At 41.2% G+C, this 26,772-nt stretch overlaps 1 protein-coding gene across 1 annotated transcript in view; it reads left to right on the plus strand.

Annotated features, from left to right (window-relative positions):
• Positions 1-26,772, plus strand: part of LOC140197078 (uncharacterized) — an 82,542-nt gene that overhangs the window by 23,606 nt on the left and 32,164 nt on the right. The window lies entirely within an intron of this gene.

Raw genomic sequence — 26,772 nt, forward strand, 5'->3', positions numbered from 1 at the left:
TTCAGATATCCAGCTTTACAGAATCTTGCTTTGATGCAAATAAATACAAAATAGCTGGCATTGCAAATAAACATTTGTTTAGTAGAGGAGGTAGGCCACAATATCAATTCCTAGTGTAATAGGGTTAAGGATTTTGACCACTGAAATTTGACGTAGTTATATTAAATGTAGAATACAGACGTCCAATTAATTGTATTGAATTCATGGATATAATCAATTAATTTTCAGAATTAACACCTTCAAGTCAAAAGGAGATGGGTTCAAGTTCCACTCCAAGGACATAATAACATCATTTATGCAAACATTTCAGTGTAGTGCTGCAGAAGTGTTACTTTGCTGGAAGTACAGGCAGTAGAATTTGGGTGCAGAAAGACCATCAGTTGATTGCCAAGCATGCAGTTTACTTCTAGTATGGCATCCTATGAATCGTACTGAGAAGGGAATTAGCATGACCTCAAGATGCAGACGAAGACATAATGAAGGCAGCTTCTGATGCCAATCAAAATGGAATGCTGCCTTAATGCCATCAATGCCACATTGCCCTCTCTTAATAATGCAGCTAATTCCATTTAACCAATTGGCATGCTGCATTCAATACTTAGCAAATGAAAACTATCCCAAAATGCGATTTATATCAGATTAATTTCTTTCATTTGATTGCTGTTGATGACAAGATGATAGTTGGATTAGGATAACTTTTTTTTGATATTTCTAGAATTCGGATAAATACATAGATAGAAGGAGTATGAAGGGCTATTGTCCAGGTGCAGGTCAATGGGACTAGGCAGAGTAACAGTTTACCATGGCCTAGATGGGCTGAATAGTCTGTTTCTGTGCTGTATTGCTCAGTAACTCTATGACTTTGAGGCCTATAGAATAACAAAGGCAACCCCAAAAGACTGTGTGTCTTCACAAGGTTTAAGAATAACCCAGCTGACATGCATATCCTGCTTATTATGGAATGCAGGATGACAGGAAGAATGATGATAAGCTTGACCTTGACTTTGACTTTGAGGATGAGGAGAGCATGCAGAGCAAGATAACTTGCTGAAGGAGGTAGAGGGGAAGATCTCCTGAAAGAGGCAATGTACACTAAGGGTTCTTCAAGGAACATTCCTACAGTATGCATTTCAGTGAACGATAAGGCACAAGAGACTCCAGTTCAGTAGTTAGGTCCTAGCTGAAATATATCAGGTGCTATTAGCAACAACATTAGGAGTAGACCACACCTAGGCCCACTGGACTACTAAGATCACAATAATCATTACTTTTTATATTATTGGCTCATGTCGAGCAGAATCAACATTTTGCAGTTTGTGTGCACTCTTACGTTAGGGATGTGACAAGTGTTTGTACTTGAGGAGACAAGAGTTCATCTTATCCATCCCTTGGCAGAGAACAGCAGTAAGTGCAAGCATGCAGATCAAACAGTGTTGCATGCACTCTGATGGTACAGAGTGCTATTTATTGTACTCACATCAGTGTAAGGACACCATGAAATCATAAAGCAATACAGCTTAGGTACAGACCCTTCAGCCTAATGAGTCTGTGCTACCCACCCAGTTAGTCCCAATCTCCTGCAATTGGCCCTCATATACATCTAAGCCACACCCCTCAATAACCTATTCAAGTGCTTCTTAAATGATACTTTTGTAGCTATCCCAACCACTTGTTGTGTATACTTACCATCCACTGTGTGAAAAATTTGCCCTCATCTTCCTTTTAGATCTTTCCCCTCTCAGCCTAAATTTATGCCCCCGAGTTCTAGATTCCACTACCCTGGGGAAAGACCGTTACCATCCACCTTATCTAATTTTAAACTTTTCTTTACGATTGCTCCTCGTTATATGTTTCAAGGAATAAAGACCCATCCTGACCAACCTTGCCCTGTAACTCAGGACTACAAACATGCTCAAAAATCTTTTCTATACTCTTCCAAGTTCAACCACATCTTTCCTGTTACAGGGTGACTTAAACTGAACACAGTGCTCAGAATCGTTATCAGAATCTGAAACCAGCACATGCTGTGAAATTTGTTAACTTAAATTTGTTATCCACCGCAAGAGCAGCTTAACCAAGGACTTATGCAACTGTAATATAATCTTCCAAATCATACACTCAACTCCTGACCAATAAAGGCCGGTGTGCTAAGTGCCTTTTTCACCGCTCTGCCTACCTGTCACTAGAGGTCGACCTTCACTCATCTGACTACCTGTAATCCGGTTCCTTCGATAATCCGGCACTGATTATGTTTAATGTGATCCTTCTGTAATTCGGCATTTTCACTAATCCGGCACTCCTCAGGTCCCAATGGTGCCGGATTAGTGAAGGTCGACCTATACGTGTTTTCAATTAACTATGCACCTGTAGTCCTGGGCCCCTCTGATCCGCACACTCCCTAGTGCCCGACAATTAATAGCACAAGTCCTACGCTGGTTTGACTTCCCAAGGTCTATCATCTCACACTTATGTGTATTGAAATCCATTGCTGTACCTTGGCCCACTTCCCAAACTGATCACGGTTCCCCTGTAATCTACACTATCAACAACACCTATCAATTTTGTATCATCTGTAAACTTACTGATGAAACCTTTTGCATTCGTGTTCAAAATCATCTATATACATAATAAATTAAGAGTCCCAAAACCAGTCCCTGTAGCACACCACTAGTCACTGGCCTTCATTCTGAGAAACAACATGTAAATTCCACGATGTATTGTGACAGCAGTTTTCTGCTCTATAAATGCAAAACCAGGTCAAGATACATTCAGGGCATCATAATAGTTATTCTCTAATATCCAGGAAACCATGATGGTGTTTGCATTCTGTCTGCATCTGCCGTACCCTCCATAAATAAACTCTAGAACAATCCAGCAAGTTCACTTCAACAGAACCAGATTCCAAATGCAGTGTATAAAGTGGTGCTACAACTTTATTGCTACAACTGGAAAAGAAGCTGAGGGAAAACATCTGCAACATTATATGAAGATATGCATCCAAAACTAATATGTAATATTGTGGTTTTTATTATTAGAGGCGCAGAAATAGTCCGTTTAACCCAACTCTTCCATGGCGACCATGATGCCTATTGACATTTAATCCATTTTCCCACAGTAGTCCCGTATCCTTCTACTCATTTCCTATCCAAGCACCTGTCCAAATCCTCTGGTCACAACACTATCACTTCCTCTGCAGTTCATTCCATATAAGCACACCATCTGGGTGTAAAACCTGCCTATTAAATCGTCTTTAAATTTCTCCCCTCTCTTCTTAAATCCATATCCTCTTCTTTTAGACTCCCCCCAACCAACAATAAAAAACTCTTAGCATCTACCTTATCTTTGCTTCTCATCATTTTACCAACTTCAATATGGTCATCCCTTAGCCTCCTATGTTCCAGTGAGATTACACCCAGTCATTTCAGTCTCTCCTTGAAAGTAAAGCCGTCCACTCCAGTTAACATCTTATTGAATCACTTCTGCGCTCTTTCTACTATTGGCACATCCCTCCTGTAGTATGGCAACTAGAACTGTACATGATACTCCGAGTGCAGCCTGGCTAATAGTTGCTGCATCATAACATCCCAGGTCATACTCGGTGTCTCAGCCAATGAAGCCAAATGCCCTTTTAACTATCCTACCTACTTGTGTTACCTTTTTCAGGGAGCTATGAACTTGTCCCACTGTACATCAGTGGTCCCTGTCATTTACAGCATATGTCCTGCTCATATCCAATGTCTCAAAGTGTATTACCTCAAATTTGTCTTGACTTGACCCTTATTCGGTTGAACTGCCTTTGTTACTCTGCAGGATATCACTCTTTTACATAACTAAGTGAACAAATACTAATTTTTCACCAATTAATTTCAATTTTTCACAACAGATTCTTGGTAATGTTATACAGTGATCCAATGTGAATTAAAATACAATTTACCAATTCAGTTTATGCTGATAAGTAAAATAAATCTTGAAGAAAATTTATGGCAAAAGTAAAGACAAATGTGGGAAATATGATTGCTGAGAATTTTTGCAGGGTTGATATCAGATAGAAGGTGAACAATTAACAAAAAAAGAGAAAAAAAACCTACTAAAGCAAAGTGAGAAAAAAAAATTTCAATCTTTAAAACAATGTTTTTTTTCTTGAAACATTGTAAGTGTTGACTACTTCGATGTACTCTTGTTAATTTTGGATAATAATAAAAAATATTTGAAAAGAAGGTGAACAATTGCACCTGACCCCTTTGGAATATACTGAAGTAAAATTTGATCAGTCACAACATCAAGGTGAATTATTATCCATGTAGTCACTTTGAGGGTACAGTTCAAGGAAAATGATACTCAGAAAGTCTGTATAAAGAAAGAACAGTACAGCATAATATGTACCCTTTGGCCCACAATGTTGCGCTAACCTATATAAACCAAACCTACACCATGATCAGCCTAACACTTGCCTCCCACAGATCCCGTAACTCTCGACTTGAAGACCCGGAGGGGCCTATTCCACACTGTATCTCAATAAATGAGTGAGTGAGGCCTCCGTCAGTCAGAATCCTAGATATGTAAGCCTGGGCAGTACGATATGGAGAGCAAGCTTTTGCCCATGTACTGTAGCAAGCTCCCCCTCTCTACACATCTGATGAACCCAAAGGAACTGCAGAGACCAATACCGTTTGGTACCAGTAGCATTGCAGGAGTTGCCAGTCAGCATTTAACTCAGCGTAGGACTGCCTTTGGGACTTCAGCTCCAGAATTTTCCCTTGGTGATTTACTTTTGAAGACCTCCCCATGACTGGGTTTAGCCACAAGGCAGCGGAGGTTTGAGATCAGAGTTTGCCTTCTCCTAGATGAACTGCCAGCCATGGCTGGCACAGCCCCATCTGCCTGAAGTGACTGGTTTTAAGTCACCAGTAACCACCTTTGAACCTTCTCCTGTCAGTAGAAACGGTTCCGTCAGGCTTAAGGCTGATTTATACTTCTGCGTCAAATCGATGCCGTAGGTACGGCGTAGCCGCGAACCCTACGCAGTGCCTACGTGGATCCCTACACCGTAGCCTGACACGCACCTCTCCCAAAATGTAACTACGCGTCACAGCAACACAGACTGCAACAGCTGTGATTGGTCCGCTTGGTAGCATTGCATTTCCTCCTACGCTGCAATAGCTTCCCATTGGGCGACTGAAGGGTAGGGAAGGAACTCTGGCTGCAATGCTTTCCATAAAGCTTTACAGACCTCCGAAATTATGGAGGACACATTTCGCTTTTACGAAAAAAGACGCTCGCTTCAAACTTGTTTACCCTGAGAAAGACTACCATGACCATGAAGCCTTGCATGGTCATGTATGTGCGCATGTGTGATGTGCGTGAATTGCAGAGCGACGCAGACACACCAATGCACAAGTATAAATGCTCACAACGGCATTGCCCACTTGCGTAAGCTACAGCGCAAGCTTGATGCACAAGTATAAATCAGCCTTTATAGCTAAGCCACATGTGAAGGCCAGAAGCTGGACTTGTTTGTCAGAGGCTATTTGAGAGCATTTAATAGGTAATGGGAGCTTGTCCCCATTACCACCACCCCCAGCTATAACAACTTTAAGGAACCTCAATAAACAAATTTTAGTCATCTGACCTAATGTCTCCTAATGAGGTCTAACATCAATTTAATTCCCTTGATAAATATTTCTTGAAGCATTTCGGGATGTTTCTAGTAGAGTTGAAGTCACTACATAAATGAAAACTGTTGTTGATGTCATTTACATAAAGACTGGTAAAGTATGTTTCTACCAACAATGAGCTCCATCCTACCTGTAAAACAAGATGTTCTCAGTATTCATTTATTTGTTTTAGTGCTCTTCCAGGATTCAATTTAGTGTTCTCACTAAACCTCCCTTTCAAGATGGCAGCCGAGCAGTTAGTCATTCACCAGACCTGTGCTTGTATTACTTATGAACTAGGGGCTGAACATTTACAAGAAGTTCCTTCCAATTTGCGATCCTTTTCAGTGAAGGAAAACTGAGTCCCGATATCTTCTGACAGCTGGCATTGGGGGCTTGATATCTAAGGAAAAATCAGAGGTATGACAAGAAGTACCTGATGGGACAAATGGGTGGGTGGTTTAGGAGGTGGCACACTTCTTCTGCCACTTACATAGGGCTTCTGTTGCTGCCACATACCATCCTGAATGCTCCTTCTCCATTTTGAGTAGTCATGTGCCAGAAGTTACCAAAGTCAGTAGAAATCCTACACTTCTTAAAGGATGTTTTAAGTGCAATCTAAGAGTCTGATGTCTGGCATCTGAAGATCACAAATTATCCAACAGGGCTGAGTAAAGGTAACTAGGATCTCAGTGCTGGAGATATTGATACGGGAGTGGGATGCTGAAATTGGTTTGCCTGTTCTTTCAGTAAAATTTTGGGATTTTGCAGACACAGTGTTGATAAAAATTTTCCAAAGCCTTGAGCGCCTCCTCTGGATAATCCAGGTTGCAGAAGAATGTAGGAGGTCAAAGATCATTGTTGTACAGGAGAATGTGAATTTGTGCCATGTCTGAGGTCTTGATCTTCAAATACCCTTACATTCAATTGATCAAATGCTATTGACCAAATGCTCCATTTGAAAACTTCCCAGTGTAAGCTGCTTTTACATTACATATTATGGTTGTGCATTCTAATCAGATTCTAAGGTCAAGAACTGTTTGATAACAAGATGGTCCAGTCTCAAAAGACAAACATGGCAACAAAACTAATTTATTGTTGGCAGTTTTGGGGAGAGACTCAGATGTCTTACTACATTGGGGATTTCTCTATGTGATTAATTGCTTCATTGCTGCATTATCAGAAACAGAACAATGACAGAAGTGTTACGTATACAATGAATACACAATTCACAGTATCTACCTGAGGTCCACAATATTCCTCCTCATCAACATAGAAACCAAGTTGACCTTCCCAAATAAAGCTGACATAGAAAGGAAAAACATTATAGACAATAGACAATAGGTGCAGGTGTAGGCCATTCAGCCCTTCGAGGCAGCACCGCCATTCACTGTGATCATGGCTGATCATCCACTATCAGTATCCAGTTCCTGCCCTATCCCCATAACCTTTGATTCCGCTATCTTTAAGAGCTCTATCCATTTCTTTTTTGAAAGCATCCAGAGACTTGGCCTCCACAGCCTTCTGGGGCAGAGCATTCCATATATCCACCACTCTCTGGGTGAAAAAGTTTTTCCTCAACTCCGTTCTAAATGGCCTACCCCTAATTCTTAAACCGTGGCCTCTGGTTCTGGACTCACCCATCAGCGGGAACATGCTTCCTGCCTGCAGCATGTCCAATCCCTTAATAATCTTATATGTTTCAATAAGATCCCCTCTCAGCCTTCTAAATTCCAGAGAATACAAGCCCAGTCGCTCCAATATTTCAACATATGACAGTCCCGCCATCCCGGGAATTAACCTTGTGAACCTACGCTGCACTCCCTCAATAGCAAGAATGTCCTTCCTCAAATTTGGAGACCAAAACTGCACACAGTACTCCAGGTGTGGTCTCACCAGGGCCCTGTACAGCTGCAGAAGGACCTCTTTGCTCTTATACTCAATTCCCCTTGTTATGAAGGCCAGCATGCCATTAGCTTTCTTCACTGCCTGCTGTACTTACATGCTTCTTTTCAGTGACTGATGTACAAGAACACCTAGATCTCGTTGTGCTTCCCCTTTTTCTAACTTGACTCCATTTAGATAATTATCTGCCTTCCTGTTCTTACCACCAAAGTGGATAACCTCACATTTATCCACATTAAACTGCATCTGCCATGCATCTGCCCAATCACACAGCCTGTCCAAGTCACCCTGCATTCTCATAACATCCTCCTCACATTTCACACTGCCACCCAGCTTTGGGTCATCGGCAAATTTGCTAATGTTACTTTTAATTCCCTCATCTAAATCATTAATATATATTGTAGACAGCTGCGGTCCCAGCACTGAACCCTGCGGTACCCCACTGGTCACCACCTGCCTTGCCGAAAGGGACCTGTTAATCGCTACTCTTTGTTTTCTGTCAGCCAGCCAATTTTCAATCCATGTCAGTACTCTGCTCCCAATACCATGTGCCCTAATATTGCCCACTAATCTCCTATGTGGGACTTTATCAAAGGCTTTCTGAAAGTCCAGGTACACCACATCCACTGGCTCTCCCTTGTCCATTTTCATAGTTACATCCTCAAAAAATTCCAGAAGATTAGTCAAGCACGATTTCCCCTTCGTAAATCCATGCTGACTCGGACCAATCCTGTTACTACTATCCAGATGTGTCGTAATTAGTTTGACCAAGATGTCTACTGAGCCAAGTGACATCAGAATGATGACACAAATAATGTTTTCGTCTTCACCTGTCCAGTTCAATAGGAACAACAGTTTGCCGAGCCTTAGCCCTTTCTGCTTGCTGCTCGTTGATATGGGTTCTACAATGGATTAATATTTGGAAAGGCATCATAGTTGGGTCATCTGTGACAGATGGCACAAATGGCTGATTAAGTGTAAGTGTTGTGCTAAGTCTCCTACTTACAGGAGAACATTTTGAACTGATGGCACTGATTCCTCGGAGTGTGACTGAATGGTTAGGTTTCAGGCTCAGCTGTGATGTCCCTTTTGGCAGGAGGCTGTTAGCATTTCTTTCTCAAGGCTTGGAATTGAGAAATAGCTGAGGTAACAATGGACAAGAGCACCTATGCAACTGATGGTATCTGAAATGACAGAAAATCTGCATTGGAGCGATATACAGTACTGCACAAAGCAACGGAATAAAAGTAATCAGTCTTCATTATCTAAAATTACCATATATCAACAAGACTACATTTTGGTGAACTGATTAAAATTGTTAAACAATTATACTGAGTCTTTCCAAAGTTATGTACTAAACTAAACAGTAACAGATATCAAGACTTTATATCCTAATGGAACAAATTAATGATTGTGTTTCTTTACCTGTGGAGATTGTTTACCAAATTGTTGCTATCACTGGGAGCCTCACTTAACAGCTGCATATGGTATAAAATTATGGGCACAAAATAGTCTTCCACAATTTTCTATTCTGTGTGGTCAATAAGTAGGGCACTTTATTAACAGTACAAACATTTCACTGCTCTGACTTCCGAACAGCTGAATGGGTCGTGAGTAAAATAATTGAGGAAATTTAGAAAATATGTATTTATACAGTTTGCCATCTTTTACAAAGGTACCTCTTAAAAAGAAACTTTTGAAGCATATTAAGATTGAGATATGCTTTTTAGACAAACTGTGTGAAGTAGATTGGATAGAAGTGACACAGGACAGAACTCTCTCATTGACATTGGATGATGCCCAAAGCTTTCCCTCCAAGCTGTGATTAATGATTGCCCACCTGCTGTTAGTTTCTTTGAAATTTTTTTGAGCCTCAGCAATATTGATTACAATATGTAAAATACACTTAAAGAATTGATGAACATAATGCCCAAATCAATCAAGAGTCACATCTATATTGTGACTTCTTGGGCCAATTGCCAGAAAGAAAGGAGTGCCTTTGAAAGAAGTCAATGTCTCAAAGAACACAGTCAAGGACAGAAAAATCTGAAAGGGGAAATCATTTTGAGATCAAAAAATTAGGAGCTCAAGGTACAAGCTGTGTGTCCCCTTTTTGAAAATAGACTTGTTTAAGTAGGAAAATTCATTTCATAATGGTAAAAGGCAATTCTATATAACATTCAAACAGAGAGTTTAAAATCTGACTTAAATTAGGAAAGGCTTTGAAGCAAACATTTTAATGAAAGTAGGATTTATGTAAAAAAAGGAATATGCTGAAGTGTAATGTACACCACCACAGATCCTCATAAATCAGTCCCCACGTCATCTACTAGATCCTCATGGATCAGTCCCCACGTAATCGACTAGATCCTCATAGATCAGTCCCCGCATCATCTACCATATAGCCCTGCCTGAGGTCTGAGATTCAGCATGGTAACTCATAAACTGCCTTGTGTGCTTTAATTGTTAGACAATCCTTATCATCTTCTCAGGTTTCTTATACATAATCTGGGGACCTTGGCATTAGAATGAAAATAAAATTTTTCGCTTAACGCAGCATGCATCATGCTAAACCTTTGCTGATACCTATTTTCCATATTGAACTGAAAATCCATTTGATTCACGTTTATAGTTTGTTATTATTTTAACATGTTATGAGCAATAATTTATCAGTTTAGTGTGCTTCTTAATGTGTTAGTTAGATGCTATTAAGCTTAATAAATGGCTGCCTAGTAGCTAATATGGTTCTGGATAAGTTATGACTGAATAAACTGTAATATGACAGTCTGTCTTTCAGCTGTGCTAATTTAAGTTTAGCGGACGTTATGTCCTTTTTCTCACCTTACACTGCAGATAAATTTAGACCGCCTAGTCTGCTTGTGGTTCTTTGCTTAGTAAGGCCAAGATTGTTTTTATTGTTTTTACAGTTCACACCAGACGTTGAACAGATTGAGTTACAGTCTTTGATACATAGGGAGCCAGATCATGCAGGTATCTAATAGGCGGTTCTGTAGAGAATCAGGGTGGTCAAGGATCTCCTGGAGTTCAGATGCCAGCACTTTGGACCCCTTCTTCTGCCTCTGAACTCATCACTGCCTTCCAGAGTAGCTCCTATTCTCCTGAGCCAAGGCACTGGATAAGCTTTGTAAATGGTCCCTGAATTTTATATTGAATATGTGAAGGAAAAGTATCTGATTTAAAAGCAAATTAGTATTTTAACGTGCTTTTACGTACACTCAGTTGCTACTTTATTAGGTATCTCCTACACCTGATAAGTGACCACTGGGTGTACGTTTGAGCTCTTTTGCTGCTGTAGGTTTGACATGTTGTGCATTCGGAGATGCTCTCCCGCACACCACTGTGGTAGCGCATGGTTATTTGAGTTGCTGTTGCCTTCCTGTCAGCTTGATGCAATCTGGCCATTCTCCTCTGACCTCTCTCATTAAAGGTACCGACAGGATGGTTTTGTTTTTTGTACATTTCTCCGTAAACTCTAGAGATTGTTGTGCATAAAAATCCCAGGCAGTATCTCTGAACGTGGAATGATTGTTGGTGCCAAACAGAGTCATATTTCTTCCCCATTCTGATGTTTAGTCTGAACAGCATTTGAACCTCTTGATCATATCTTCAAGTTTTTGTGCATTGAGCTGCTGCTGCATGATTGGCTGATTAAATATTTGTATTAACAAGCAGATGTACATGAGGCCACTGAGTGTATTTTAGTTATTTAAATTAATTTCAACCATTTTTAAATATCTCTACTGATCAATGATATTTTAAAAAAGTTGAAAATACCTTTGACAACACAAAATATTATAAAGCCTGTTAGCAGACAAAGACCTATGGTTCTGCTGCTTAGGTGCCATTGGAGATTTCCCCACTTCAGTGGACGACTGTAGAGGCAAGGTCTCGATCTTGATTGGATCCACACAGCTGCAAAAGGTTGGTGCTGCTGCAGGGACAGCATAGGAGGATGAATTTGTTGCATAGAGCAAGTCAAAAAAGATGGCACAGGGGCCGCCGTTTTTCAAACATGCCTGTTGACATGATGCAAATGGAAATCTAAATAGGCTGTGGTGTACCTATGATTTAAAGATCCTAAGTAATGACATTCAAAGAGGTCATAGGTAAAAGGTTGTGGATGGTTTTGCAATTCAGTGATTATGATGGAATGTTTCAATAGAAAACATAGAAAATAGGTGCAGGAGTAGGACATTCGGCCCTTCGAGCCGAGGAGAATGGATGATTAGATTATGTGATATAAAGATATCAAATGTTCAATCGTTTAATTGAACTTTGCTCAATAAATACAGTGGCATGCAAAAATTTGGGCACCCCAGTCAAAATTTCTGTTACTGTGAATATTTGAGTCAGTAGAAGATGAACTGATCTCCAAAAGTCATAAAGTTAAAGGTGAAATGTTCTTTTCAACATTTTAAGCAAGATTAGTGTATTATTTTTGTTTTGTACAATTTTAGAGTGAAAAGAAAGGAAAGGAGCACCATGAAAAAGTTCGGGCACCCCAAGAGATTTGAGCTCTCAGATAACTTTTACCAAGGTCTCAGACCTTAATTAGCTTGTTAGGGCTATGGCTTGTTCACAGTCATTGTTTGGAAAGGCCAGGTGATGCAAATTTCAAAGCTTTATAAATACCCTGACTCCTCAAACCTTGTCCCAACAATCAGCAGCCATGGGCTCCTCTAAGCAGCTGCCTAGCACTCTGAAAATTAAAATAAATGATGCCCACAAAGCAGGAGAAGGCTATAAGAAGATAGCAAAGCGTTTTCAGGTAGCCGTTTCATCAGTTCGTAATGTAATTAAGAAATGGCAGTTAACAGGAACGTTGGGGGTCAAGTTGAGGTCTGAAAGACCAAGAAAACTTTCCGAGAGAACTGCCTGTAGGATTGCTAGAAAGGCAAATCAAAACCCCCATTTGACTGCAAAAGACCTTCAGGAAGATTTAGCAGACTCTGGAGTGGTGGTGCACTGTTCTACTGTGCAGCAACACCTGCACAAATACGACCTTCATGGAAGAGTCATCAGAAGAAAACCTTTCCTGCATCCTCACCACAAAATTCAGTGTCAGAAGTTTGCAAAGGAACATCTAAATAAGCCTGATGCATTTTGGAAACAAGTCCTGTGGACTGATGAAGTTAAAATAGAACTTTTTGGCCACAATGAGCAAAGGTATGTTTGGAGAAAAAAGGGTGCAGAATTTCATGAAAAGAACCCCTCTCCAACTGTTAAGCACGGAGGTGGATCGATCATGCTTTGGGCTTGTGTTGCAGCCAGTGGCATAGGGAACTTTTCACCGGTAGAGGGAAGAATGAATTCAATTAAGTACCAGCAAATTCTGGAAGCAAACATCACACTGTCTGTAAAAAAGCTGAAGGTGAAAAGAGGATGGCTTCTACAACAGGATAATGATCCTAAACACACCTCAAAATCCACAATGGACTACCTCAAGAGGTGCAAGCTGAAGGTTTTGCCATGGCCCTCACAGTCCCCCGACCTAAACATCATCGAAAATCTGTGGATAGACCTCCAAAGAGCAGTGCATACAAGACGGCCCAAGAATCTCACAGAACTAGAAGCCTTTTGCAAGGAAGATTGGGCGAAAATCCCCCAAACAAGAAATGAAAGACTCTTACGCGAGGAATTCTGCAGATGCTGGAAATTCAAGCAACACACATCAAAGTTGCTGGTGAAAGCAGCAGGCCAGGCAGCATCTCTAGGAAGAGGTACAGTCGAAGTTTCAGGCCAAGACCCTTCGTCAGGACTAACTGAAGAAAGAGCTAGTAAGAGATTTAAAAGTGGGAGGGGGAGGGGAGATCCAAAATGATAGGAGAAGACAGGAGGGGGAGGGATGGAGCCAAGAGCTGGACAGGTGATTGGCAAAAGGGGTATGAGAGGATCATGGGACAGGAGGCCCAGGGAGAAGGAAAAGGGGGAGGGGGGAAAAGCCCAGAGGATGGGCAAGGGGTATAGTCAGAGGGACAAAAAGGAGAGAGAGAGAGAAAGAATGTGTGTATATAAATAACGGATGGGGTACGAGGGGAGGTGGGGCATTAGCGGAAGTTAGAGAAGTCAATGTTCATGCCATCAGGTTGGAGCCTACCCAGAAGGAATATAAGGTGTCGTTCCTCCAACCTGAGTGTGGCTTCACCTTTACAGTAGAGGAGGCTGTGGATAGACACGTCAGAATGGGAATGGGATGCGGAATTAAAATGTGTGGCCACTGGGAGATCCTGCTTTCTCTGGCGGACAGAGCATAGGTGTTCAGCAAAACGATCTCCCAGTCTGCGTCGGGTCTCGCCAATATATAGAAGGCCACATCGGAAGCACTGGACTCAGTATATCACCCCAGCCGACTCACAGGTGAAGTATCGCCTCACCTGGAGGGACTGTCTGGGGCCCTGAATGGTGGTAAGGGAGGAAGTGTAAGGGCATGTGTAGCACTTGTTCTGCTTACAAGGATAAGTGTCAGGAGGGAGATCAGTGGGGAGGGATGAGGGGGAAAGGGGCTTCCCTTCCTCCACCATCCATCTGCTCTCAGGATGAGGCTTTTCATTCCAGGACAAGGGAGATGTCCTCCTTTTTTAAAGAAAGGGGCTTCCCTTACTCCACCATCAACTCTGCTCTCAAATGCATCTCCCCCATTTCACGTACATCTGCTCTCACTCCATCCTCCCGCCACCCCACTAGGAATAGGGTTCCCCTGGTCCTCACCTACCACCCCACCAGCCTCCGGATCCAACATATTATTCTCCGCAACTTCCGCCACCTCCAACAGGATCCCACCACTAAGCACATCTTTCCCTCCCCCGCTCTCTCTGCTTTCCGCAGGGATCGCTCCCTACACAACTCTCTTGTCCATTCGTTCCCCCCCATCCCTCCCCACTGATCTCTCTTCTGGCACTTATCCTTGTAAGCGGAACAAGTGCTACACATGCCCTTACACTTCCTCCCTTACCACCATTCAGGGCCCCAGACAGTCCTTCCAGGTGAGGCGACACTTCACCTGTGAGTCGGCTGGGGTGATATACAGCGTCCGGTGCTCCCGATGTGGCCTTCTATATATTGGTGAGACCCGACGCAGACTGGGAGATCGTTTTGCTGAACACCTACGTTCTGTCCGCCAGAGAAAGCAGGATCTCCCAGTGGCCACACATTTTAATTCCACATCCCATTCCCATTCTGACATGTCTATCCACGGCCTCCTCTACTGTAAAGATGAAGCCACACTCAGGTTGGAGGAACAACACCTTATATTCCATCTGGGTAGCCTCCAACCTGATGGCATGAATATTGACTTCTCTAACTTCCGCTTATGCCCCACCTTCCCCTCGTACCCCATCCGTTATTTATATACACACATTCTTTCTCTCTCTCTCCTTTTTCTCCCTCTGTCCCTCTGACTATACCCCTTGCCCATCCTCTGGGTTCCCCCCCTGCGTCTTTCTCTCTGGGCCTCCTGTCCCATGATCCTCTCATATCCCTTTTGCCAATCACCTGTCCGGCTCTTGGCTCCATCCCTCTCCCTCCTGTCTTCTCCTATCATTTTGGATCTCCCCCTCCCCCTCCCACTTTTAAATTTCTTACTAGCTCTTTCTTCAGTTAGTCCTGGCGAAGGGTCTCGGCCTGAAACCTTGACTGTACCTCTTGAAAGACTCTTAGCTGGCTACAGAAGGCATTTACAAGCTGTGATATTTGACAAAGGGGGTATTACTAAGTACTGACCATGCAGAGTGCCCAAACTTTTGCTTCAGACCCTTTTCTTTTCTTGTTATTTTGAAACTGTAAAAGATGGCAATAAAAAAAGTAATCTTGCTCAGAATATTAAGGAAATGTGTCATCTTTAACTTTATACCTTTTGGAAATCAGGTCATCTTTTACTTGCTTAGCTATTCACAGTAACAGGAATTTTGACCAGGGGTGCCCAAACTTTTGCATGCCACTGTATATTTAACCCCACACTAAACCTCTTGAAACACTGACCTCAGAATTCAATTGTATATATAATTCTTTTGGCATCAGGTAAATGAGAATTAATTTTACCCAGGAGACCAAAATGTGACACTTTGATTTATGGGTCATTTTGCATTGTTCTGGGAATTTGTCTTGGGACTTCAAGTAATTTGTGTTAGTGCAGGGAAGGGCACATTTCAGTTGCTGGACATACATTGAGTGGCATCAACCAACATACAAGCCCATTTTTAAGTGTAGCTATGTGAAATTCACAATTGTTATTCCAAATACAAATGCTATTCATCACCTCCAATTATGCGTGCTAGCAACTGTGCAAATTAAATAGGCAGTCACAAACTTCAGCTTCATCTTATGCATTCTCTGGGCACCGTCTGCTGATGAGGAAACCCTAATCCAAGTCACCACTGAGATTTCCACTGAAGTCTACTGCCATTTTAAAAACCAAAACATCCTTGCTTCAAGTTCATGCAATGCTCTGGTTGCTTTTCTCAAAGGTCTGGAACTGGAGCATGGGCATGAATAGAGACTCCAAGGGAGGAATCATAAAAAGATGGCAGAGCTTTTCCCTGTAGAGAAAACTGTGTTCAATGCTCATGCCTCAATTTTTCAGACGAGCAATGATAATGGAGGTCAACCTTTCTCTAAATAATTGTCACTGAGATCTGTGCCATTCTGAGATGTCAAGTACAAGCTGACATTTAAGATCAAGGCCATTGCCACATTCAACTTCTTCATCTCAAGATCATTCTAGCCAGCTGTAGCTGATCCATACAGATGCTGACCAGAACTCCATGGAATTTAAAGACACTCCAAACTCTAAGAAGAAACTCACGGTTAACTTTCAGATATCAAAGTCAAAATCAAGTTTATTGTCATATGCACAAGTGCATGTATCCACAGGTGCAATAAACTTACAGAAATGTAGTGTTAGATAAGAAACATAAACAAGAAAAATAAACATATACTAGGTGGCTACTTTATTACATACACCTGATATTAATACAAATATCTAATCAGCCAATCATGTAGCAGCAACTCAATGCTTAAAAATATGCTTACGTGGTAAAGAGGTTCAATTGTTGTTCAGACCAAATATCAGTATGGGAAAGAAATGTAATCCCTTTGACTTTGACCATAGAATATTTGCTGGTGCCAGACAGGGTGGTTTGCGTACCTCAGAAACTGCTGATCTCCTGGCATATTGATGCACAACAGTCTCTATAGTTTACAGAGAATGGTGCAAGAAACAAAAAACATCTAGTGAGTGGCATGCCTGTGAGCAAAAACACCTTGTTTATGAGAAAGGTTTGAGGAGAAAGGCCAAACTGGTTCCAGCTGACAGGAATGTGACAGTAACTCAAATCATCATGTGGTACAACAGTGGTGTGCAGAAGAGCATCTCTGAATTCATAACATGTGGATGGGCTACAGCAGCAGAAGATCACAAACATATATACAGTGGCCACTTTATTAGATATAGGAGGCCATGCATGTAAATTATACACAATTTTACAAGAAAACACAATTAGAACAAAATAAATGTTCATTGTCATGCAGGGTTCTCATAGTGTTACTAAACTGTAGTTGATCAGGGTTTACTGTTTGGTTCATGAACAGAATGGTCGAAGAGGAACAGCTGTTCTTGAACCTGGTGTCATAGAACTTCAGGCTTCTGCACCTCCTGATTGATATCTGTGAAAAGATGGCCTGGCCTGGATGCTGGGGGTCTTTGATGATCAATGTTGCCTTCTTGAGGTAGCACCTCGATGGTGGGGAGGGACATGCCTGTGATGGACTGGGCAGAGCCCACTATTTCCTGCAGCTCCTTATGCTCCTGTGCATCTGAATCCAGCTGCTGATATTAAAATAGCAAGGCTGGCAGAAACGCATGTAATTTGAGTGGCGTGGACCATGTGCATGAGCAACACTAGACTGGCACGGGCCAGGAGAGGGGTATGGTGGCAGTTGCTCTCCAGAGGTCACATCAGAATGGACGGCCTGTGGCTTGCTTGGTCTCCAACTTCACATAAGACAGGAACTCTTTAATTCTTTGGAACATCATCCTGCAGATTAGAACATGTGGACAAATGATAGTATTGTTGTTCTTGGCAGTCACTTCACCATGACCTCTCCTCCCCATTCTAATCACCACCACACCAGACACTGTTGCAGCACTGAAGGCAAACAAAGTTGATATCATTGGGCATATCTGGGCAAAGATCAAATAAGAAACGTGAACCAAAAGGCCAGGTAATGCTTCTCCTCCAATTTGTGTTCCCCTGCACAGCCACTAACTTTTCTGTTGGAGAAGGAAAAGATAGCCTTCGGACAGTTCTAGTAAGCAAGGACCTGAAAGTTTTGTCCACAAAAATAATGCTCAAATGAAGCCACAGCAAGGCCAAGTTGTCAAATTCTAGCATACAGTAGTCATTGCCAGACACTGCGTATGGTATGGGACTCTATTTGCATTATGCATGTTGTTGCATTTACTGCTGTGGTGCATTCCTCTGTTAGTCTGGGTATTGACCAAGGATCAATTGCACTGTACACGTTTCTCCGGACCAGTAGATGTAGAGGATGTGTCCAAGTATTTTCCAGCATTACCAGATTCCCATGTTTCAAGCTGCTATATAGAGCAGTTTGTGAGGTGTGAAGCTCTCCTACAAAGCCTAGAGCTCTTAATAAATTATGAGGACTTCCAATGATTCAATATTCTGTTGAAAGAGCTTTGCCATAATCAGTACCAGGGGTCTGAGGAGCTTGTCTGACTCCTTCCTTCTAAAGCCATCACAGATGCAAATCATAGTTCAAGGGTCAGATGTTGGGAGGTCAGTGCTAATTCCTCCATACTTGTCACTTGACTGCAGTATGGTCTGCGGCCACTGTGCCATCACAATGCTTTCCGCCATCACCCTGCTAGCAGTGTACATTCCACCTCAGACTAACATCAGGCAGGCGTTGGAGGAGCTGAGCAACATAACCTGCAGGCACAAAACTGAGCACCCTGATGCTTTTCCTATCATTGTGGGAGATTGCAACCAGACCAGCTTGAGGAAGTCTCTGAACAACTACCACCAACGTATCACATGTAGAACCAGAGGAGCAATACACATGACCACTGTTATACCACCATGAAGAACACTCACCATGCCACCCCACGCCCACACTCTGGAAAATCCGATCATCTGGCTGTAGTTCTACTCCCAGCATATAGGCAAGACCAAAGACCACAGTGTTAGTGGTGAGAGCCAGGAAGGTATGGTCAAGGGAGGTGGAGGTGAGTTTACAGAACTGATTTGAGCTGGTGCACCGGACAAGATCCAGGGATTCATTTTCAAGTTTGAATGAACACACCACAGATGTCACCAACTTCATCAAGACTTGCATGGATGTGTACGAGAAGTCCATGTACAACCTACAGAAGGCTACTTTAAGGTTGAGGAAACAATTCTGATTGAGGTTAGAGATAGAATCAGATGCACGTCAGTTCTAGCGGGAATTGTAGATCATTTGGGATGCTTCACTCCCAGATGAGCACAACGCCCTTTATGCACATTTTGAAAAGGAAAATAAAACCACACCTGTGCAAATCCCTTGAGCATCTGGTGACAATGTGATCTCTGTCTCGGAGTCCAATGTCAGAACAAGGCATCAGGGCCTGATGGTGTACCTGATGGGGCTCTGAAAACCTGTGCTAACCAACTGGTGGGAGTTCATATAGAGACATATAGAAAATAGGTGCAGGAGTAGGCCATTCGGCCCTTCGAGCCTGCACCGCCATTTATTATGATCATGGCTGATCATCCAACTCAGAACACCGCCCCAGCCTTCCCTCCATACCCCCTGACCCCCGTAGCCACAAGGGCCATATCTAACTCCCTCTTAAATATAGCCAATGAACTGGCCTCAACTGTTTCCTGTGGCAGAGAATTCCACAGATTCACCACTCTCTGTGTGAAGAAGTTTTTCCTAATCTCGGTCCTAAAAGGCTTCCCCTCTATCCTCAAACTGTGACCCCTCGTTCTGGACTTCCCCAACATCGGGAACAATCTTTCTGCATCTAGCCTGTCCAATCCCTTTAGGATCTTATACGTTTCAATCAGATTCCCCCTCAATCTTCTAAATTCCAACGAGTACAAGCCCAGTTCGTCCAGTCTTTCTTCATATGAAAGTCCTGCCATCCCAGGAATCAATCTGGTGAACCTTCTCTGTACTCCCTCTATGGCAAGGATGTCTTTCCTCAGATTAGGGGACCAAAACTGCACACAATACTCCAGGTGTGGTCTCACCAAGGCCTTGTACAACTGCAGTAGTACCTCCCTGCTCCTGTACTCGAATCCTCTCGCTATAAGTGCCAGCATACCATTCGCCTTTTTCACCGCCTGCTGTACCTGCATGCCCACTTTCAATGACTGGTGTATAATGACACCCAGGTCTCGTTGCAACTCCCCTTTTCCTAATCGGCCACCATTCAGATAATAATCTGTTTTCCTATTTTTGCCACCAAAGTGGATAACTTCACATTTATCCACATTAAATTGCATCTGCCATGAATTTGCCCACTCACCCAACCTATCCTAGTCACCCTGCATCCTCTTAGCATCCTCCTCACAGCTAACACCGCCACCCAGCTTCGTGTCATCTGCAAGCTTGGAGATGCTGCATTTAATTCCCTCATCCAAGTCATTAATATATATTGTAAACAACTGGGGTCCCAGCACTGAGCCTTGCGGTACCCCACTAGTCACCGCCTGCCATTCTGAAAAGGTCCCGTTTATTCCCACTCAAGTACATCTTCAATCATTCACTGCTGCAGTCAGACGTCCCACCTGCTTCAAAGGAGCAACAATCGTACCAGTGCCCAAGAAGAGTAGGGTGCTGCCTCAGCAACTATTGCCCAGTGCCGCTCATATCTACTGTAGTTTGAGAGTGTGATCATGGCTAGAACCTAAACAAGGACCCAGATGCGCAGCAATTTGCCCATCGCCACAATATGTCTATAGCGGATGCAGTCTTACTGGCTGTCTTCTCGGACTTTGATCCCTTGGACAATTACAATACCTACGTTAGACTGCTATTTATCGACCACAGCTCAGTGTTCAACAAAATCGTACTCTCAGTTCTAATCAACAAGCTCCAGATCCTGGGCTCTGTACCTCCCTCCACAACTGGATCCTTGACTTCCTCACTGGAAGACCATAATCTGTGCAGATCAAAAGTAACACCTCCTCCTCGCTGACCATCAATACTGGCACACTTCAAGGATGTGTGCTTAGCCCACTGCTCTACTCTGTCTACGCTCACGATTGTACAGCTTGGCACAGTTCAAATGCTATCTTTAAATTTGCTGACGACACAACTATTGTTGGCAGAGTTTCAGACAGCGATGAGCAGGTGTACCAGAGCAAGATAGATCAGCTGGTTGAGTGGTCTTGCGGCAACAATCTTGCAGTCAATGTCAGTAAGACCAAGGAATTGATTGTGGACTTCAGGAAGGGGAAGTCAAGGGAAACATACATCAGTTCTCATCTCAGCTGCCTTGTGGATCCTGGACTTCCTGTCAGATCACCAGCAGGTGGTAAGTGTGGGCTCCCTCACCTCTGCCCATCTGACCCTCAACATAGGAGCCCCCCAGGGCTGTGTCCTAAGCCCCCTCCTTTACTCTCTATACACCCATGATTGTGTCGCCACCCACAGCTCCAATCTGCTAATTAAATTTGCAGATGATACTACATTGATTGGCCTTATCTCAAATAATAATGTGGCAGCCTACAGAGAAGTCATCACCCTGACATAATGGTATCAAGAAAACAACCTCTCCCCCAATGTCGCAAAAACAAAGGAGCTGGTTCTGGACTACAGGAGGAATGGAGACAGGCTCACCGCTATTGACATCAATGGATCTGGGGTTGAGAGGGTGAACAGCTTTAAGTTCCTCAGTATACACAGCACAGAGGACCCTCACTTGGTCTCTACATACTGGCTGTGTGGTGAAAAAAGCACAACAGCACCTCTTTCACCTCAGACGGTTGAAGAATGTCCTAAGAACTTTCTACAGGGGCACAACTGAGTGCATCCTGACTGGCTGTTTTAATGCCTGGTATGGGAACTGTACCTCCCTCAATCGCAGGACCCTGCAGAGAGTGGTGCGGACAGCCCAGCGCATCTGTGGATGTGAACTTGCCACTATTCAGGACATTTACAGCAACAGGTGGGTAAAAAGGCCCTGAAGGATCATTGGGGACCTGAGTCACCCCAACCACAAACTGTTCCAGCTGCTACCATCAAGGAAACAGCACTGCAGCATAAAAGCCAGAACCAACAGGATCCAGGATAGCTTCTTCCACCAGGCCATCAGACTGATTAATTCACGCTGATACAATTGTAATTCTAAGCTATATTGACTGTTCTGTTGTACATCTTACTGTACATACTATTTATTGCAAATTACTATAATTTGCACATTCAGACAGAGATGAAATGATTTTTACTCATGTATGTGAAGGATGTAAGAAATAAAGTCAATTCAATTCAAGGGATCAGAAGTGGAAACAGTATGCGGTTTCAGGTTCCCAAGTGTCAATATCCCTGAGGATCTATCCTTGGCCCAACATATTGATGCAATTACAAAGAACACATGACAATGGCTATATTTCATTAGGAGTTTGAGGAGAATTGGCATGTCACCAAAGACATTCGCAAGTTTCTACAGATATTCTGTACAGAGCAATCTACCTGGCTGCATCGCCATCTGGTATGGTGTGGCCACTGCAACGATTGGAAAAAGCTGCGGAAACTGTAAACTCTGCCAGCCCTCGCCTTCCCAGAATCCAGGACACCTTCAAAATGCGATGCCTCAAAAACTGGTATCCATCATGAAGGATCCCCATCACCCAGGGCATGCTCTCTTCTCATTGCTACCATCACTGAGGAGGTACAGGAGCCTGAATACACACACACAATGTTCCAGGAACAGCTTCTTCCCGTCTGCCATCAGACTTCTGAACAGACAATAAGCCCATGAACACTACCAAACTATCTTTCCTTTCTTTGTGTACTACCTATTTAATTTAATATTTTATATATACTTATTGTAATTTATAGCTTTTATTCTTATTATTGCATTATACTGCTGCTGCAAAACAACAGATTTCACAACATATCCCAGTGATATTAAACCTGATTCCGATTCACTGAAGCTGAGTGACACTAAAATCAAGGCCACCACAGCATTAGGAGCTTTGTTAAAACTAGTGTTACCTCACTGAAGTAAGTTTCTACTGTATACGCCACCCAGGGTCACTCTCTATTGCTTCTTGGGTGGCAGCATTCCCTCGTCATCTACAGCTGTTCCTTTATAATTTAGCGAAAGGACTGAGCCTTAGATTATCCACAGGAATAGAAACAGCACTGTCTGCATATGCTGTCAGAGCCTACATAATAATATTAACTTTAAATGAACTGTAGTTTCCATCCCATTCACAGATATCTGGCAGCATTAGTTTAATTTCTACAAGCACTAAACCAGTTTTTAGCATTTCGAAAGAGCACTTGGTGTCATCTCAAGGACTCACGCTCTGCTCTAGATGACCACACAATTGCAGAGCAAAGAAGAATATTCTAACTCCAAAACTGCTCATTTTCAGCAAGGTCTATCGTCCTTAATTTGTGTCTCTGGACATAGACATAAAAATCATTGTAGCAGTCATCTGAGGATAAGGCCAAACTAAGATATGCTAAAAGGACATTTTAGCATTTACCATCATTCTACCATGGTTTCTTCTGTAATGGCTTATTAAATTAGCAAGGCTTGATTGACATCAACCGGGGACTTTGCACCTGTCGTGATTGATTTTATTCTCCAGACAATGCCAATACCTTCAAAACAAAGAGCTCCTTCCATTAAGAATCCTTGTATATCTCAATCATTTGTGATGCTTAAAAAGTCTTATAGTCAGCTGGCTCAATAGAAGTGCGGCCAGAATCAATTTCAACACTAAAGTGTCAGCCAATAAATGTGTAACAACTTTACTATCAATTCTCTGTTAAAATGAATGTCAGGGTGAACCATAACAGGCAAATGCTGATCTTGTTCATTTGAAATGCACACTTTCATTATCGGCATGGGATCAGTTAATTCCAAAGGCAAAACACAAGGCTGGCCTTCCTTTCCAGATTTGTAATTTGTCTCCTCGCAATGGAGAGCGACGTGTTCCAAAGTTGTCGAGGGATGAAAGCTGGATTCTGCAATCATATAGGTGATTTATCAATAGGTTTGCTAATGTGGCAGCAAAACCATTAATGTCATTTGATTTCTTTTTTTTAAATTGTTTTCAAAGTGAATACATGAAAAGATAATGTCTACCCTCCCCCCCTCCCCTTAACCCTTCCCCCCGATATATACTCCTACCTGAAAAAAAAAGAAAGAAGAAAAAAAAGAAGAACTGCCTGGATATTGGAAGGTTTCCACATGCTCCATGGGATTCAAAATAAATTTAGTATATTTATTTATTACTTTCCCCAAGGGACCAAGATCTTTATTATCGGAGCAACTAAATATGCCATCCTATCTTTTGTAAATAAGGGTGCCAAATATTCAAAAATGTTTCATATTTATCTCTTAAATTATAAGTAATTTTTTCGAGTGGAATAGAACTAGCCATTTCCTTGTTCCAACGATTCATACATAAATACGAATCGGATTTCCAAGTAACTGCTATAGCCTTCTTAGCTACCGCCAATGCAATTTTTATGAATTCTGTCTGATATTTATTCAATTTAAGTTTCGGTTTTATCCCTTCAATATGACCTAATAGAAATAATACAGGGTTACGTGGAAGCTGAGTTCCAGTAATTTGTTCCAATAAGACTCTTAAATTTATCCAAAAAGGTTGAATTTTAGAACCAGACCAAGTAGAATGTAAGAAAGTACCGATTTTTTGATTACACCAAAAGCATTGATCAGATAAATTTGAATTTAAACTATTTATTTTTTGTGGTGTAATATATAATTGGTGTAAAAAATTATATTGTACTAATCTAAGTCGAACGTTTATTTGTCATACTGTCAAGACACAGTCTCGACCAATTTGTTTCATCAATATTAATATTCAGATCCGTTTCCCATTTTTGTTTTGACTTGTTGATTCCTTGTTTAATTGTCTGTTTTTGAATCAAATTATACATGCAAGAAATAATTTTTTTAATTTTTCCTTTTTGAATTAAAATTTCAATTTCATTGGGTTTTGGCAAAAGCATTGTTTGACCCAGTTTGCCTTTATGTAAGCCCTTAATTGAAGGTAACAAAAGAAAGTGTTATTTGATATTTTATAGTTATTCTTTAGTTTTTCAAATGACATCAATATACCTCGTTCATAACAGTCTCCTATAGATCTAATCCCTTTTTGGTACCAATTATATAGAAGTTGATTATCCATTGTAAAAGGAATAAGTCTGTTTTGGAGCAAAGGTCTCCTTGCTAATAAAGATTTCTTTATTTCATTATCAACATTTATCTTATTCCATAGATCAATCAAATGTTTTAATATAGGAGATTCTTTCTTTTCCCGTATCCATTTAGATTCCCATTTATATATAAAATCTTCAGGTATACTTTCTCCTATCTTATCTAATTCTATTCTAATCCATGCCAGTTTTCGATCATCAAAGAAAGATGCAATAAATCTAAGTTGATTTGCTTTATAATAATTCTTAAAGTTTGGAAGTTGTAACCCTCCTAACTCAAATTTACATGTCAATTTTTCCAGTGATATTCTTGACATCTTACCTTTCCAAAGAAATTTTCTCACACATTTATTTAACTCTTGAAAAAATTTCTGTGGCAATTGTATTGGTAATGTTTGAAACAAATACTGTAATCTAGGAAATATATTCATTTTTACAACATTGACTCTACCCACTAATGTTATTGGTAGTATCATCCATTTGTCCAGATCTTCTTGAATTTTTTTCAATAGTGGTAAATAATTAAATTTATATAAATTCTTTACATCATTATCAAGCCTTATACCTAAATACTTTATACCATTTACCAGCCATCTAAGTTGGGTTGCTAATCGACATTGGCTATAGTCTCCTTTAGTAAGAGGTAAAATTTCACTTTTATCCCGATTTATTTTATACCCTGATACTTTCCCATATTCATCCAATCTAGAAGATAATTTATGTAACGAATGCTGTGGTTTGTTAAGTAAATCGAAACATAATCAGCAAAAAGATTAATTTTATATTCCTCCTGATTAACTCTAAAACCCATAATATCTGGATCAATTCTAATTAGTTCTGCTAATGGCTCTATCGCCAGTACAAATAAAGCAGGTGATAATGGACAACCTTGTCTAGTTGACCTTTTTAACTGGAATGGTGTTGAAATTTGACTATTTGTCACTACTTTAGCATTAGGGTTAGTATTTACAGTTTTAATCCAGTTCATAAAAGATGTTCCTAACCTATATTTTTCTAATACTTTAAATAAAAAATCCCATTCCAATCTATCAAATGCTTTTTCTGCATCCAAGGCTACTACTATACTCATCTCCTCCCTTTTTTGTGCCAAATGAATTATACTGAGTAGCTGAGTTACATTATCTGCCAATTGTCTATTTTTAATAAATCCTGTTTGATCCATATGTATTAATTTTGGTAAATATTTAGATAATCTATTCAATAAAAAATTTTGCTATCATTTTATAATCCGTGTTCAACAAAGAAATAGGCCTGTATGATGCTGGTTTTAAAGGATCTCTGTCTTTTTTTGGCAATACTATTACAATCTCTGTTGAAAAAGATTCTGGGAGCTTATGTATTTTTTCTGCTTGACGTATTAACTCCATAAAGGGAGGAAATAATAAATCTTTAAACTTTTTATAAAATTCAGGTGGAAAAGCATCTTCTCCTGGAGGTTTATTACTTTGGAGTGATCCTAAAGCTTCTTCAACCTCTTTTAATGTAAAAGGCATATCTAATCCCTTCTGTTCTTCCGAATTCAATTTTGGAAGAGTTACTTTTGATAAGAACCTTTCTATCTCATTAACATCATTTGTGATTCTGATTGATATAATTCAGAATAGAAACTTTTGAAGGTCTCATTAAATTCTAAAGGTTTATAAGTAATTTTATTTGCACTTGTTCTAATTGCCTTTATCGTTTTGAAAGCTTGTTCTGTTTTCAACTGCCAAGCAAGAATTTTATGTGCTCTCTCACC

Source organism: Mobula birostris, chromosome 4 (assembly GCF_030028105.1).
Source record: "Mobula birostris isolate sMobBir1 chromosome 4, sMobBir1.hap1, whole genome shotgun sequence".
Classification (NCBI taxonomy): Eukaryota; Metazoa; Chordata; class Chondrichthyes; order Myliobatiformes; family Myliobatidae; genus Mobula; species Mobula birostris.